Consider the following 12,558-nt stretch of genomic DNA (forward strand, 5'->3'; position numbering starts at 1 on the left):
CGTTTCCCTTTACTATCTCCCTACCCAATTCTTTAACTCCTGTATCCATTCAACAAGCATCTGTTGGTTTGTTTTAAGTTGTGGGCATTGATGTGAAAGACACCCAGGAACAGTTTTGAAAGCTACACAAGGGTCCCAACTAAAATAGGATGACAGGCTGCAGAAGGTGACAGTCCAGATTTGATGGAGCTTGAATAGATTCTGGCGCCATTTACAGGACTGGCACAGAGAAGGAGAGGGGAATTTTGCTGCTTGATGAAAGAGGGAAACTATTCTGCTTGGGAATCTGTTAGGTTTCCTTGGATTGTTTGTAAATATCCAAGAAGACATCTGGGATGAACTAAGATTTGTGACGTATAAACAAATTGATGATGAGGACCTGAAAAAGACAAAGCAAAGATTGTGTATAGAGTGGGAAGCTGTTCAAGGTCCACTTCTAGGGGAATCACTAAGATGAGTGGATGGACAAAGGAAAAGTATCCTGCAGTCGAACTTGAAATGTTATAAGAGATGAAAAGGACCCAGAGCACATGTTCCACAAGCCAAAAGAAGACAAAAATTTAATTTGTTATTACCCCCAAACAGAAGAGAAAGCAAGTAATGGAAGGACTGTAAGTATTCATTGTGTTTGACCATGAGAAGATCATGGTGATAACTGATGAAGAAAATCAAACGTTTTTACATGGGAGGAAGATTTGGGGGATGAATTGTATATAATGGTGGTATGCAAGTTGAACATCCCTATCCAAAAGTCCAAATTTTTGGAGTATTTTATACTCCAAAATGCAAACATTTTGAGTGTCAGCATGATGCTGCAAGTGAAAAATTCCACACTATGAAATTTTGTTTCATGCACAAAATTATTATAAATATTGTATAAAATTATGTTCAGGCTATGTGTATCAGAGATATATGAAACATAATGAATTTTGTGTTTAGAGATGGGTCCCATTCCCAAGATATCTCATGAAGTATATGCGAATATTCCATCCCACCCTCACCCTCACAAAGAAAAACTCAATTGAAATCCAAAACTCTTTTAGTCTCAAGCATTTAAAATAAGAGATAATCAACTGGTGTAATAAGTGAAGTAAACATTACTTAGTTACTAAAGTCTTCATTAATGATGAATGAGATTGAGCATCATTTACTATGTTTTATAATTAAGAGCAAAACATTATGTTTTAATTTATGAGATGGACTCCAATTTTTAATTTTAACTAATGTGCAAGCAAAAGTAAAATGAAACAGGAATTTTCATGTTTTATTGGTAGGAATATAATTAGTATGACATTCAGAAGAGCAATTTGATAGTCACATATGCTCAGAGAGTAGCACCCAGGGACAGGGAATAGCACAGTATTATGGTTAAGAGGCATGGAACTAGACAGACTTAAAGCCCTAATTTCAATAGTTCTATGAACTTGAACAAAAATTTATTCTCTATAAGTTTCATTTTTTTTCTCCATTATAAAATTAGTATAGTAATACTTTCTCATGCAATTGTTGGAAGCATTAAAAGAGATAAGAAATGCAACTTTTGGAAAAGAGCAAAAAAGTTCTTAGCTAACATTAATCATACATTTATTGATTGACAAAACATTTACACAATAGCATGTGTCAGGCTCTTTTTCTAAGTTCTAAATAGCAAGCCCCTTTAATTATCAGGTAGTACATCTTATAATTTTCTTGTATCTTCTATCTAAAGACAACTTGCACTTAATAAGTATCTGCTAGAAAGATTAAAATATGTTGCTCCTTTTCTTTCTCCCAACTTTATTTTTGTATGTGGAGGGTATTTTCCTAAGAAATAGTGGCCCTACTCAGAATATACAGTGGTCATTGTTTTCTTATTTGTTGAAATCCTATCCTACCTTACTCTACTCCCAAGGAATAAAAAAATCTAGTTGGCCCCGGAAGTAGGAAATGTGGTCAGAACAGGAGACTCAGAGTCACCAGTCTGATTTCAAGGCTGACTGTTTCTTTACATGCACAGTGTGACCTGGTATCAGACCTTAGTTCCTTCCGTCTCCAAGTCTCCATTTGTGAGCAGGAAAGGTTTCACATCATTTATGTTTCTCAGGGATTTAAAAGAAGGTTCACAGAAATCCACACCTTATATAGAAATGTGAATTCTTACTCTTTTATTACAAATATTTATTGGAGAAGGAAAATAGGGAAGGGACAGGTCAGAAAAGCTCACACTGGTGACCCAGAGTTTCCCCATATAATATGTATCTTTCTTCATTTGTTGGAAAATCCTGATAGAGGAAAATATTATGAAGATAAACCACAGCAGATTAAAGAGTTCTGTCCATTTCCATTAAGAAGGAGTGAACTAATAAAATCATTAATATTAAAATTTCAGCATAAGATGGAAGAAGAAGCTAATATTTCATTTTTCTTTGTTGTTGTGTTGGCTGTTTTTTTTTTTAATTCTGAGCATCAGAATCAGAGTGATATTTATAGGTGAAAAACTACTCTGACCTCCTGAAAACAGATCTCTGTTTCTATTCCATATTCCATATTTCCTTCATTGTCACTAGGGTCACAAATGTGTGGTGAAAAAGAGAGGAAACAGTAGAGGGCCCTCTATGATAGGAACAATGGCAACTTAAGAGAGCGGAGTAAATGTTTAAATGTAATAACCAAGAGAAGACTGATGGCTGGACTTCCCTTAACAGATGCCACTGTGCCATTGCTGATGGTCTGAAGGGGGAACACATCCTTGGAACTCCAAGTGCCCTTTGTCAGAGACTTCCTTTGATTGTCAGATCAGGGTGGTTCTTTCACATCCAAGTTCTCTAACAAAAGGGAATTTGTGGGATAAATACTAATATATGTATTCAATGGAATATTATTCAGACACTAAGCCTGATAGGAAAATATTTTATGCATGGGAAAATCTTCACAAAACAGTATTAAGTAGAAAATTCTATATGAAATGGCATATACAAAATGATTTCCATTACTGATAGGTGTACACACACACACGCTCAGAAAACATCATCAAAGAATAAGTACTGATGTTAACAGTGACTATCTGAATGATGAGATTGTTGTTCTTCTTTATATTTCTCCTTTTTTTTTTTGGTATGAGCATCATACTTTTATCTAGAATTAAAATCAGGAATATGAAGGTGCTTCTGTTTAAAATGGTATAGTTTTTTGTTGTTGTTGCTGTTTGTTTGTTTGTTTTAATAGGCAGCGGGTCCTGTGAATAGTGATACAACAGCCTGCAATCAGGTATGTGAAAAGTTCTGCATTAAAGAGACCTGGAAGGAATCAGTGGCAGAGGATGGTAGTAGATGACAGAATCAACATTAAAGGAGAGCTCACTGTTTTGCTTCTAAGACTAGTTTATGATTATTAAGCCTGAAATGGGCTGCAAGAATCAACTAGACCAATGTCTTCAATTTACAGATAAGGAAATTGAAGCCCACAAAGCAAAGTGATTTTCCTAAGTTCTGGACTGAGAGACTGGCAATCTATGCTTCCTAGACCACAGATTGTGAATTTTTAAAAAACTCTATAGCCTCTGTAGTTACCTAGTTCTGTCTCTGCCTTCTCTGTTCAAATTTGGATAAATCTAGGAGATACCTACCCTCTGATATGGGGTAGTTATTAATGGTTTGTTCTACTCCCATCTAGGGTAATTTTGGAAAACCAAATTATTTCTAAGACTGCTGGCTAATTCTAGTCCTCTGAAATGAGAATTCAAGATCCAGGCTCTGATCTGCCATCTGTGTGGAAGATGACATCAAAGATGAACTGTGGACAAGCTGGACTTACAACATCTGGAATTCTCAGGAACAATTCTAGGAATATTCTAATTTGGATCATCTCTATTTTTCCACCAGTTGTCATGGCATTGTGCCTACACTGTCTCAATGTCTGAGTCTCATTGCCAGAAAAATGCCTTTTTTCATGGTTTGCTTATGATGTACTCACTGGAGAAGCCAAAGCACTTGATGCCTTTTATCAGCAAGTATCTATTCAGTGGCACTATCAATGGATTCAACATGGTGTCGGGCATTGGAAAACCTCAAAATAACTATCAGATACTTTCATAATCTCAGCCATACATTGAGCTCAGGGTAGCAGCCTCAGGCTCCCTAGCTCTGTGTCTTGGAGCCCACATCATATCTCTAAAGCAATGATGGCATTATGGTGCAATACATTATTATATTCTAAGGAGCTAAAAGCTAAATTGTGGAGACAAGATTACACATATGATTCAACATAGAGAATGTGAAAAACAATATAGAATGAGATGCTGGACTGTGTAGCTGGTAAGAGAATGGTCAGCTAGGATTGGTTTTGGTCACGGGCTTCTCCTCGGTGGGAGGAGAAAAAAGGTAGGCTTTCATTCAGACAGACTTTGGATAAGCCGTGAGTTAGAGGAACACTGTTGACTGTCCCAAGTAAGTCTTGAGCAATCTGTGCAAATTTTCCTGGTTAGCAAGAACTAATAGCCCTGAAAGCAGATGAGCATAGGTTCTGCATTTCTAGGAGGAATTTATTTTAAGGAACTTAGTGTTTGGAAACTCCCCAAACAAAAGAGTTCAGCAGAGCAGAATCAGTATCTTCCTGCTTTTATGATAAATAAGTTCTTAGGATACAACACTGTGTGCTGTGTGCCAGACACTCTTCTAAGTGCCTTTACTTATTAAATCTTCACTAGATTCTGTAAGTTAGCAAACCAGGCACAAAGAACTCAAGTAGTTTGTTCAAATTCTCACAGATGGCAAATGGGAGAAGCAGGAACCAAACTTTAATAACCTCGAAGGGCATTTTTTCTATTTCCTGTTATGTATAGAAATATTTTTTCTCATTTAAAAAATTTGTTACTTTTATATGTACATAACAGTAGAGTGTATTTTGACATATTATTCATACATGGAGTGTAACTTCCCATTCGTCTTTTTTTTTTAACTTCCCATCCTTGTGATTGTACATGATGTGGAGTTACACTGGTCATGTATTCATATGTGCACACAGAAAAGTTAAGTCTGATTCATTCTGCTGTCTTTCCTATTCCTGTTCCCCTCCTTTCCCTTCATTCCCCCTTTTCTAACCCAATGAATTCACTGTCTAATCCGTTGACCTTCATCTAATCCAGTTCTCTCCCCATCCCTTTATTATGTGTGAATATCTGGGTTTCAGAGAGAACATTCAGCCTTTGGTTTTGGGGGATTGACTTATTTCACTTAGCATGATTATGTTGGCTTAGGAAATAAATTCCTCAGCAAGAGTTCTAAAGTGCAAAAAATAAAACCAAGAATCCATCAATGGACCTGTATGTAATCCCAGTGGCTTGGGAGGCTGAGACAGGAGGATCGTGAGTTCAAAGCCAGCCTCCGCAAAAGCAAGGTGCTAAGCAACTCAGTGAGACTCTGTCTCTAAATAAAATACAAAATAGATCTGGGGATGTGGCTCAGTGGTTAAGCGCCCCTGGGTTCAATCCCCTATACCCCCTCCGAAAAAAAAAATAATCCATAATGGGATGGTATTAAACTGAAAAGCTTCTTCATAGCAGGAAACAATCAAGAATGTAATGAGAGACCCTACAGAATGGGAGAAGATCTTTGCCACCTGCACCTTAGATAGAGCATTAATCTCCAGGATGTTTATATATAGAGAAAAATATTTTAAAAAACCACAACTTTTGTCTCTAAGAGACATTGCCTTTCCTGCCCCACTGAAGTCTAGGTTATTTCCACCAGTTCTCTGGTCCAATGCAAAGGTCTTAGGGGATGGTAGATTTTCCTTATCTGGTAAATGAATGGAAGTTAATAAGGAGCCATTGCTGAGGTTAAGAGCCCAAGAATTAGAGGTGGGTTTCAAAACCCTCAGCTCTGCTCATGGAAATTTGCTCACACAGTCCATATGGGAGGGTTTGGAGACTGAATTCCAAAAGGAAGGTGGAATTTCTTTATTCCCATCCTGGAGGCTCCAGGAATGTGCACACTTCCTTCAGGGTTTCTAGTACCTCTTCTGGTCTCATGTGAAGCCCACAGGCAAGAATGATTTCTCATTGTCACTGTTAGCAACAACTGCTACAAATGGCTATTGCCGTGATATGCAAGTGTCTCCCAAAGGTCCGTTAGTTAAAAACTTGGTCACCAGCCTGTGGCACTACTAGGAGGTGATGGAACTTTCAGAACTGAGATCTAGTGGAAGAGAGTTGGTTCACTGGGGCTGTGCCCTTGAAGGGATGGTTGGTATCCTGGCCCCTTCCTGTCTCTCCTTTTCCCAGCTGTCCTGAGGTAAGCAGGTCTCCATAACCATGCACTCCTGCCATGATGATGTACTGAGTCGCTGCAGGCTGAAAACAACAGAGCCAACAGAGACTGTGCACTGAACTTCAGAAACTGTTAAAATAAACCCACCTCATGGATTTTGTCGTAGTAACGGAAAGCCTGATAACACAGTTACGGAGCACCTCCACTGGGCAAGATACCAAGTGCTGTGTGGTACACAAACATGAGGGAGATAAAAAAAAAAAAATCTCTGCCTTTGAGAAGTGTGTTAGTCAGCTTTGCATCACTGTGACCAAAATACCTCACAAGAACAATTTAGAAGAGGGAAAATTTATTTGGGTTCATGGTTTTAAAGATTTAGTCCATGGTGGGCCAACTCCATTGCTCTGAGCTGGAGGTGAAACAGAACATCACAACTAGGAAGCAGCAGGGATGAGGGACCACAGGGAAGATGCGCCCTTCCAGGGCAGGCCCCAGTGACCACCTCCTGCAGCCAAGCCCCACCTGCCTGCCATCACCACAGTCAACCCATTTAAAGTAGGACGGACTGATTAGATCACAGCTCCCGTGACCCAATCATTTCTCCTCCGACTATTCCAGCATTAGCACAGGGGTTTTGGGGGACACTTTATATCCAAACTATAACAGGAATTGTGCCAGAAAAAAAATGCCACATGCATCATGAAGTATGAGATCTCTTCTGGAATTGGTCAGTTTGTTCTTGACCAATTCCAACACAGCTCCCAGGTGGGCGCTAAGGGGAAGGAGGTGGAAGCACCGACTAGTAGATGTCGCTTGGTTACCTTTTCGAAGCAGAGCAGGCTGGAGTCAAATGGGGCAGAGGTGATATGCCCTGGTGATCTGGGGAAGTAACTTGACAGTAAAGGTCCTTGAAATGAGAGACAAAGGGAGGGACCCCGAAGAAGGGAGAGACCTTCCCGGTGCAGAAGAGTCAAAGGGAGGTTGAGAACAGGAGTAAGCACAAGGGGGACATGGATTTGGGCATGGGGTTAAGTCTGTATTGAAGAAACGAAGGAAATGGTTGAGGTTGCAGGTAGGAGGCAAGAGCCCCGGGAGCCTCCCGGGAGAGTCCTGCCAGGCAACCCGCTGCCAAGTTCTGCATTGTACCAGGGCAGCTGCAGGCTTCTGGTACAATGCAGACCCAGACTGAGTTTGAAGGGACCTGACTATGTTTAAGGAAGCTGGTTTCACAGGGTTAGCTTCCGTGTCTTCTTTGGCTTTAAACCTTCCCAGATCTATTCTCTCCAAATATAGAGGCTCTCTCCTCAAGAGGACTGGGGTGAAGGGATGCTGGGTCAGGTTTGGGGGTTGCTGAATTTTCCTGTCTTTGCTCTACTTATATTTTCCTGAGTTTGTTACTGATACCTATTTCATGGATTTCCAACTTATGTTGATTTTGGTGGGTTTTTTTTTTAAGTTTTTCCTTCCTTCCTTCCTTCCTTCCTTCCTTCCTTCCTTCCTTCCTTCCCTCCCTCCCTCCCTCCCTCTCTCCCTCCTTCCCTTCCTTCCTTCTTTCTCTATCAGGACCTCAGCATCCCGGCAAGTACTCTACCCCTGTGCTATATCCTTAACTCTGATTTTGGAGTTTTAAAACACCTTGTTCTCTTAAATCTGAAACCAACCTTTCTTTCTTTCACAGATATAACAATTTTTTTTTCTTTGTGGACAGATCTCTACTCCTACAGGTTCCTTAATGCCAAGTAGATTATGCCCATATAAGGAAATATTGCCCCTGGCCCTGACCTTCTTTTCAGAAGCCTGTGACTTCCAAGCCACAGTCAAAGGTTTGGGAACAAACCTCTCCCGTCTGAACACTGACATCTGCTACAAATGAGGAAGTCAAGACTGATTGTCAAATATTTGAACAGTGAGGGAAACAGGAAGCAATGAGAAACAAAAGCACGCTCCAGATCAGAGCCACAGGACCGTTGACTCTGGCAGGCCATGTCAGCCACTGCTCAAGGTGAATGTAATTGGATTAGATGCAATTTGGCCTGGAGAAAAAAGCTTCTTGTCTGAGGATGTTCAGCGCCAGCCACTTTACCTGGAAAGAGACTCACATTTCAAATCTGGTTTTGCTGGCCGGAAATCATGAGTCAAGGACTCAGAGTCCACGAGTATAACTATATATAGATCAAGTTATTGCTATTTACTGGTAAAAATTTTTAGTTTTTAAATTTTCCTTTATTGTTTGGCTAATAAAATTATGATATATAATCACAATATACATCCAGTTTTAAAAATTTTTTAATTGTAGCACAATAAGCATAAGATTTACCATCTTAACCATTTTTAAATGCACATTTCAGTACGCTAAGCATATTGACAATGTTGTGCAAAGAAATTTTCATCCTTTAAAACTGAAACTTTATACTCATTAAAGAAACAACCTCCAGGGGGCCATGGTGGTACATGCCTCAGGAGTCTGAGGCAGGAGGTTCACAAGTTCAAGGCCAGCCTCAGCAACTTAGGGAGACCCTATCTCCAAATGAAAAAAAGAAAGGGTTGGGATGTGGCTCAGTGGAGAATGCCCTGGGTTCAACCCCCAGTACTGAAAAAAAATCCTCATTTCCCCTTCGCCCAGACCCTGGAGACCACCAGTCTATATTGTATTTCTATGAATTTGACTAATCCAGTTTCCCCACTTAAGTGGAACATAACAGAATATGCTCTTTGGTGAATGACATTTCTCTTAGCATAATGTCCTCAACACTAATCCAGATTGTAGCATGTGTCACAATGTCCTTTCTTTTTAAGGCTGGTTAATATTCCATTCTGTGTGTGTGTGTGTTTGGAGATATATATATGTACATATACATATATATACATGTATATACAAATATATATACACACATATATACATATATATACATGTATATATATATATATATATCCATCCCATATATATATGTATATATATAAATGTATGTATACATACACACACACATATATGTATGTATGTGTGTGTGTGTGTGTGTGTGTGTATATATATATATATATATACATACATACATCCCACATTTTGCTTATCTACCCATCTTTTGGGGGAAATCTGAATTGCTTCCACCGTCTGACTATTGTGTATTCTATTATAAAAGTATATAGAGTTTGATATTCTACTTTTTCACTTCCAATTATAAGATGTGTGTTTGTTTATGTGTGAATTTTTCTAGGTTTATATATATAGCCTTCATAATAATCCTTTTTTCTCCGTTTTAACAGCAACACGATCATCTTTCAAGTCCACATACTTAAATTATTTTTTGTAATTAGACACTTGAGATGTTACTTCGCTACTAATAGTCTATATTAATTTTCATTTCTCGAGCCTTTTGGTTTCATTTTTTACATAAAAAAATAACCAAAGATGGGAGCTTATTCCTGTTGAGTAGACAATGCTTTGATTATTTACAGAGATGAATATTTTGTAAGGACACCCCAGGTTTGTCCTGCCTGTGAACAAACACAAGCACCGTTAACAAATGTGTGTGTAGGTGTGTGTGTGTAAAACCTATAATATCTATGAAATAACATATAGTATTACATATATACCTATAATAGATGAGTCACATGTCAGCAACATGCCTGAAGTGGCATAGGCACTCCATAAGTGATAGCTATTGTCATTGTTGCTGTGGTTTCTATTAATGCTAAAGTATGACAATTCTCTGCCTATACCTTCTCACTCAGGTCTTCAGTTCCCCAAACCATGGTTTCCCAATTATTTGGGGGCACCCCCAGTGTGGTGGTGTCTCAGAGCAGCTATCCCTCACTAGAGGTCTCTATGCCAAGCCCCCACGTGGTGCTTTTCTCCACTAGACACAGCTCCACTCTGCTGGGGGTTGCCCCAAGCCTCCAGAGGTCCTGTACTTGGAGTGGAGAGGGCCTGATGAAAGAAGTGTCACCTGGACCCCAAACAGATAGTGCTTCATTCTCAGAGTCTAGTAAATATATTATTAATCCAGCTCTAGCAACCTCTTTCTGTAGATACTCAGGCCACAGAGGAGTCAAAGCCAGTGTGCCACGGTCCCTGGGGCACACAGGGCAATGGTACCCCAGATGTACCCACATCCTAATCATGGAACCTGTGACTGTGTTCCTGTACATGGTAAAGGGATGTTGCAGATGTGATTAAGTGAGGGATCTTGAGATGGGAAGATTATCTGGGGTCATATGGGTGGACCCAATGTAAGCACAAGGGTCCTTGGTAGTGAAGGAGGGAGAGAGTTAAACATGGCACGCAGCTGGCCTTGAAGGTGGAACCCATGAGGCAAGAAACACATGTTGCTTCTAGGAACTGGAAGAGGCAAGGAAACTGTTGTCCCCTGGAGTCTCCAGAAGGAATCCAGTCCTGTTGAGACCTTGATTTTAACCCAGTAACGGCTATTTTGGATTTCTGACCTCCAGAACTGTAAGAAAATAAATGTATGTTGTTTTGTGCCCCCAAGTTTGCAGTACCTTGTTACAGCAGCAAGAGGAGTAATGCATTCCCCTAATGCTCTTTTCTCCTCTCCCTATTTCTCTTTAGATTTCCATTTTAAGATAATTGCCTTCTTTTTTTTTAGCCCTAAATGGAAAGTCTCTGAATTAACTCCTACACTTAGGAAGGACCCACCAGATCCACAAGTGGAAACCTCTGCTTCCACCCTTGCTCATTAGTTGTATTTGCTCTTTTGAATTGATTATGCTCCTTGCCCAACTATGACTCCTAATGTCAGAATAATATGGATCCATGGGGCTTCCCCAAGATTCCACAGTGAGCTTATGCTGCCACGGATTTCACTCTTTCACGACCTCATTCTCATCCAATCATCCACACAAGAAAGAAAGGTGTGCTGGGGTCACTATGTGCCAGGCTCTGAGCTAGTGTTGGGATACAAAGATGTAGTATGAAACCTGTGTCTTTCCACAGACCAGAGATGTAGAATTTTTATGGCTTTAGAATGGCAAACGCACATTTCCCCTGTCCCCTGTAAGTTTTCTAAGATTTGTTTCTTTCCAGGAAGCAAAGTGGGGTACAAGGAGCCCCTTTGACTAAGTGGGCGGGGACAGGAATTGCATCCTGCTTCCATCTTGTGTTCCAGTTTGTATTCTGATCCTGGCAAGAATTAAAAGGGTTTGATGATAGATAAGCACAGATGTAAAACAGCATAGCCTCCTGCCTCTTGGCTCAGCAAGCTATTCTCTCTGCCCTCTCCAGCCCTGCCTACCTGCCTTTGACGCAGGGAGCTAAGGCCCTGAGTGGAACCTGTTGGAGTTTCCAATTAAATCTTTGTGGACAAAGGGCACACAGAGCATCCTCAGATAACAGGTGGCAATAAATCCATCAGCACATCCACGTTCAGAAAACAGAGTCCTGCTGTCTTGCAAACACCTGCTGGTCCCTTGCTGAGTGGCACACACCAAGCCAGACTGAAAGGTAGGATTTTTTCTCTCTGGATAAATTTAATTCTTCCTTATAATTTGTATTTCTCATCAGAGGATTTTCATTATAAAATTTACTCCTGATTTGTTGGCAAATTATTGTTTGGGGTCAGCTTTTCGTTTTTATTGTGTGTTCTCTCCTTATAGTATTGCATTCTATTGAAATCATGTAGTTTTCATTGCTTTTCTTTTAATCTCTTCTAATTTTCAACCTTGTGTATCCTATGTCAGTCTGTATTTGGAAGTAGCTGAAATGAATGGTCTTAATAATTGCGTGCATTTTCTGGTTAATTTATCTGGCTAAAATTTATCTTGATGGCTTGAACTGCAGGAGGAGTTCTTTAGCCCTGGGTTTAGAGCACAGCAGATGAGCACTTAGGATTCTTCCAATGCTAAGGCTAATGATTGAACTCAGTGATAATCATTTACAATTGTTTTCTTTTTGTGTTATGAAAGTTGTTAACTACAGAATATTTGGAAATGATTGAAAATGAGAATTAAGATAATTTAAATCATTGCTTATACATAACCAGTATTTGAGTGGATATTTTTCCTGTCTTTTAAAAACATACACATGTATTAATTTTCTACCTGAGTGAGATCAAGCTGTAAATACAGCTTGATATTATTTTTTTGGGCTTACCATCTTAAGAGTATTTTCTAAGTCATTGAAATTATTTGAAAATATGATTTTAAAATATTTCATTTTTCACTTATAAAAATAATTCAGCCGTATATCTTCAAACATAAACCTTTAGTTATACTCTGAGCCTTTCTTTAGGACAGGTTAATTGAAATGGAGTAATCAAATTTCTAGGACCTTACACATTTCATGACAATTATCTGTTTT

Source organism: Urocitellus parryii, chromosome 14, assembly GCF_045843805.1.
Source record: "Urocitellus parryii isolate mUroPar1 chromosome 14, mUroPar1.hap1, whole genome shotgun sequence".
NCBI classification, from domain to species: domain Eukaryota; kingdom Metazoa; phylum Chordata; class Mammalia; order Rodentia; family Sciuridae; genus Urocitellus; species Urocitellus parryii.